The following is a 6,000-nucleotide window of genomic DNA, read 5'->3' on the forward strand; positions in this document are numbered from 1 at the left end:
TAAAAACCAAGTATCTAAAAAAAAGTATCTAAACTTTTATAAAATTCAAACTTTATTTTAAAAAAACTCATTTTGTGTGTATGTGTATGATTTTATATATGTATATTTTATTTTTAAAGTCTGGAAGGATGTTTCCTTGAACCTTGGTTACCTTTGGGGAGTCAGAGTAGTAAGCAAACTTTTAAGTTTTACTTTATACACTTCTTTAATGTCTGAATTAGTTACAAGGGGCAAAAGTTTTAGGACTTTTTTAAAAAAGAAAGACTTTAAAAACTATCATAAGACTGTGTACCTCTCATTCATTTGTCAGAATGACCACATGCAGGAGTTCCCATTGTGGCTCAGCAGTTAACAAACCTGACTAACTTCTGAGGACTCGGTTCTGATCCCTGGCTTCGCTCAGTGGGTTAAGGATCCAGTGTTGCCCTGAGCTGTGGTGTAGGTTAAAGACACAGCTCAGATCCTGTGTTGCTATGGCTGTGGTGTAGGCCAGCGGCTACGGCTCTGATTGGACCCCTAGCCTGGGAACCTCCATATGCCACAGGTGGGGCCCTAAAAAGACAAAAAAAAAAATGACCACATGCATCCTGAGACACTATTAGAATTATAGCAAAGGAACTAAAAAGGTATAAGCCCATTACAAGAGAAGAGGGGCATCAGATGACACTATTTCACAAGTGTCTGGAAGCTAGAAATTAGAGGAAAGGGTATGGACTGAACACACAAAAACTAAGGCTGATTTTGGAACTGACCGGCCCCTCAAAAATGCTGTAGAGAATGTAAAAGGAGGCATCCAGGAAAAAGGGAAGTAGATGAAAGAGATGTTATAGTTAAGAGCCAAAAAAAAAAGGAGAAGAAAAAGAGGAAGAAGAAGTTCCCTGGTGGCTCAGTGGGTTAAGGATCTGGCGTTGTCACTGTTGTGGTGTGGGGTTTGATCACTGGCCCAGGAATTTTCACATGCCATGGGTATAGCCAAAAAGAAAGAAGAGCTGGAAAAATTGAGGCTACAATAAAGGCACAGAATGCAAGAAACAATCCAAAAAAGAGACAATGAAGAAATACCAAGAAAAATAAAATCCGTACAAGAAGTTCGTGGATCAAATGTGAATAATCAGATAGAATTAACACAGGAAGTGGGCTTCTAGATGAATGGAATTTATTTTGAGCACTAGACAAAATGAGAAAGAAGCTGGAAAATAGCAGAGGTATGGTAAAGACAGCATATGTTTAATCAGCCCCAAACCAAAAAAAAAAAAAAAAAAGGCAATCAAAAATTCAAGGAAAATACAAAACTATTTAAAAATGCCATTTCTCAATAATGAAAACAACTAGAACATGGGCTGATATAGAATAATTGATGGAAGTTGTAACATGAAAATATAATTGAGGCCCATTTCTTGGCTTTACACCAAAAAAGTATATAATCATAATAATACAAACACTGTCTTTATTGATTTTCAGCCTTTGGAATCCAAGCTAGAGACAAATCACAAGAAACTTAATTATGATTACAGAATATAAAGTCATGTCAACAACAATGTAAAAGCATAAGGAACACAAATTGGAAAGTAGGCAAAGTTAGGAGAGGTGGAGGGATGTGTAGAGGCACTAATATTCTAATTTTAGAAAGTGTAGAATCAAGAGATTCTATCTACAGATGATGAAACAAGAAATAGAGATATATGTGTCATATAAAGGCACAAAGATAACTAAAACGACATGCAAACAAAAAGATACACATTAAAATGACTGTCTGTTGGGAGGGGTACTAAATAGAGGAACTAAAGGAGCAAGGTATTAGGAGGAAGAGAGGGGTGGTTGCTGCAGTGTAAGTGAGTTAAGTCCCCATTTATTAGAGCAGGAAGCCACTATATGGACGATGCCTAGAGCTGGTCATTTAAGGAAGGGCATATCATTTAGACAAAAGGGATTATTATAACACTCCCCTTACTAGCCTCCCTGCTTCTACCCTTACCCTCTTTTGGTCTATTATTAACACACCAGCTAGAGATATTCTGTGTGTGTGTGTGTGTGTGTGTGTGTGTGTGTGTGTGTATTTTTAGGGCCGCACCTGCAGCATATAGAGGTTCCCAGGCTAGAGGTCGAATTGAAGCTGTAGCCCCCAGCCTACACCACAGCTCATGGCAACACAGGATCCTTTAACCCACGGAGCGAGGCCAGGGATTGAACCTGCATCCTCATGGATGCTAGTCAGATTCATTTACCGCTAAGCCATGATGGGGACTCCAAGAAATTCTTTTAAAAGTTAACTTAGACCTTGCCATCCACAGTTTGTCCAATGGCTTCCCATCTGTGAAATAATAGAAAAAAAATTTAATTGGTCTCTGTCCCCAGTTCCTGACACAGAGATCCTAAAACCCCTGTACATCCCTGAGTGGTAAGAGCACTAGGAACACCTTTTGTTCTAATATTTGTTTTCACACCCAAGTACCTGACACAGACTCCTGAAACCCTTATAATTTCCTGGGTGATAGGTGTGTATTTTGTTCTAATAAGTGGGCTCCTGGATGGCTCCTGGATGAACCCTGGTCACCAGAAAGACAAGCCATGATCAGCAGCTTGGAATGTTCAGCCCCCCACCCCATTCTCTTGGAAAAGGAGAAGGGCTGGAAACGGAGTTAATAATCAATCATTCCTACTTGATGAAGCCTCCGTGAAGCTCCCAAAAGTTTGGGGTTCAGAGAGCTTTCAGGTTGATGAACACATCCATGTGCTGGGAGGGTGATGCACTCCAACTCCGCAGGGAAAGACGCTCCTGCACTCAGGACCCTCCCAGACCCCGTCCTATGTATCTCTTCCCCTGCCTGTTCACCTGTATCCTTTATCATATCCTTTTACAATAAACCAATAAATGTAAGTGTTCCCCTGACTTCCATGAGCTGCTCTGGCAAATTAATTGAACCCAAGGAGGGGGTCATTGGAACCTCAGATGTATAGCCCATCAGTCAGAAGTACAGGTGACATCTGAGGTTGGGGGTGGGGGTGGCAGGGAGGGCAGGCTTGTGGGACTGAACCTTTAACCTGCAAGATTTGACGCTACGTCCTGGTAGATAGTGTAGAGGATTGAGTTAAAGTGTAGGATTCCCAGCTGGTGGCGCACAGAATTGCTTGCTGTAGGGAAACACCCGCATGCATCTGGCGTTAGAAGTGTGCGCCTGGCAGCAGTGTGAGAGTAAAGGAGAAACACGGGGGAAAACGAACTCACCATCTCACTCAGAATGAAAGCCAAAGTCATTACAGTGGCTTATTAGACCTGGCATAATCCTCTGCCTCAGCATCCCCCAATCCCTGCATCTTCTGCTACTCCCCTTGCTCATTCGGCATCAGCGCCAGTGGCTTCCTTGCTGTTCCTTGAGCAAACTGGACACGTTCCACCGCAGGACCATTTTGCACTGACTCTTCTTTGTATCTAGAATGATCTCTCCCCCAGATATTTGCATGGCTTGCACTACCATATCTTACAGGTTATTATCCAAATGCCCTTTTCTCAAAGAGGTTTCCCCTGGCTACACTATTTGAAATTGCAGGCTCCTGCCCCCAAGAACTCCCTATCTCCTTTTTCTGCTTTATTTTTCGCCGTTGTGCTTTCTTTCAACATACTATTTTAATTATTTATCTTGTTTATTGTTGCTCTCCCCCACCAGAATGTAAGCTCAATGAGAGCAGGGATTTTTGTGTTTTGTTCACTGCTCTATCCCCAGTGCTGAGAACAGTGAGGGGCACACAGCAGGTGCTTGTTATGGGCTGAACTGCATGCTCTCAAAGTTTATATGTTATGGAGTTCCCGTCATGGCTCAGTGGTTAATGAACCCAACTAGTATCCATGAGGATGCAGGTTCGATTCCTGGCCTCACTCAGTGGGTCACTCATCCAGTGTTGCCGTGAGCTGTGGTGTAGATGGCTGACGTGGCTCGGATCCCACGTTGCTGTGGCTGTGGTGCAGGTTGGCTGCTACAGCTCCGACTTGACCCCTAGCCTGGGAACCTCCATATGCCGTCATAAAAAGACAAAAGACCAAAAAAAAAAATTACATGTTGAAGTCCCAACCTGCAGAACCTCAGAATGTGACCATATTTGGAGATCAGGCCTTTAAATAGGTGATTAAATTAAAATGAAGCCTTTGGGGAGGGGTCATGATCCAGTATGACTGATACCCTTCTGAGAAGAGGAAGAGACAACCGGAGTGCACATACGCAGAGAGACCATCACAGGAAGAGGCAGCAAGAGGGTGGCCATTTGCAAGCCAAGAAAAGAGGCCTGGAACAGATCCTCCAGATTTGATTCCCAAATGGCCCTCAGAGGAAACCAAGCTTCCTGGAACTTTGATCTTGGACCTCCAGGCTCCAGAACTGTGAGAGGATAAAATTCTGCTATTTAAGCCTCCCAGTCTGTGGTATTTTGTTATGGCAGCCCTAGCAAACTGACACAGTGCTCTAAATACGAGGATGGATGAATGAATAAACAGGTAGATGGATATGACAGGAACATTAGAATAACCCAAACCAGAAATAGTTAAAAGTGGTAGTAGCTCTCGGGAAATGCGACTACAGGTGGGGAGGAGTGGGGCAGAAGATTTTTGCTTTTTATTATAAGGCAGTCCTTTGGCTTTATTTATTTATTTATTTATTTGCTCTTTAGGGCGGCACCCACGGCATATAGAGGTTCCCGGGTTAGGGGTCGAATCAGAGCTGTAGCCACCGGCCTACACCACAGCCACAGCAACGTCAGATCCGAGCCACATCTACAATCTACACCACAGCTCACGGCAACGCCAGAGCCTTAACCCACTGAGAGAGTCCAGGAATCAAACCTGTGTCCTCATGGATGCTAGTCGGATTCATTTCCACTGAGCCATGACGGGAACTCCACTATTTAATGTTTATCCACATGAATGTATCACTCTGATAAACATTTATGAATGCTAATTTTTAAAAAGGTATGTTACAGAACAACCACCAAAAAAAAAAAAAAAAAAAAAAACACCCCTAAATTCATGAGGCTTTATACTAGCAGTTCTCAATTGGGGACGATTTTGCCCCAGGGGACATTTGGCAATGTCTAGAGAATATGGTTTGTCCCAATTGGGCATGCAGTGCTACTGACATCAAGCGGTCTGAGGCCTGGGACACTGCTAAACATCTTACAATGCACAGGACACTGCCCCACAAAAGAATTATTCAACCCAGAATGTCAAGAGTGGTAAGACTGAGAAACCGGCTTTTTTTGTTTGGTTTGGTTTTGGTTTTGGTTCTTTTTTCTTTATGGCCACACTCACGGCACATGGAAGTTCCAGGGCCAGAGACAGAATCTGACCCGCAGCTGCTACCCCAGCCACTGCAGTCTGACTCTCAATCCACTGCACTTCAGCGGGAACTCTGAGAGACTGTTTTACATAAGTGTGCGGATGATAGATCCATAACAAGTTATTAAGGAAAAGTTATGGCTGTTTAGTAAATAGAATTAACCTCTGAAAAGCCTACAACCCATTCTGGAGCCTCTGTTAGAGAAAAGTTCTGGACGGAACGATTGATAGAACGTGGGAGGCATAGTAAATACAGAGGGGCTGACTGACCTCTGTCCATAGATCCTTACACAAAACTTCATACAAATGCATGTGGCCATTCATCCTGTGTCACCTCACTCTCAACACTCTGCCTACTCCTGACGGTCCAATTCATCCCCTCTGTTCTTCATAAGTCAACATTCAACACTCCCTTCTTTCTTTTATCCCAGACTCCAATTTCAAAATTTCCCCCAGACCACAACTCCTGCTGGAATGCCTTTTCTACTCAGTGGGTTAAGGATCCAGCATTGCAGTAAGCTGCAGTGTAGGTCTCAGATGTGGCTCAGATCCCGAGTTGCTGTGGCTGTGGTATAGGCCCACAGCTGCAGCTCCCATTCAACCCTTAGCCTGGGAACTTCCATATGATGCAGGGAGTTGCCGTTGTGGCTCAGCTGGCTATGAACCCAACTAGGATC

This window comes from Sus scrofa, chromosome X (genome assembly GCF_000003025.6).
Source record: "Sus scrofa isolate TJ Tabasco breed Duroc chromosome X, Sscrofa11.1, whole genome shotgun sequence".
Classification (NCBI taxonomy): Eukaryota; Metazoa; Chordata; class Mammalia; order Artiodactyla; family Suidae; genus Sus; species Sus scrofa.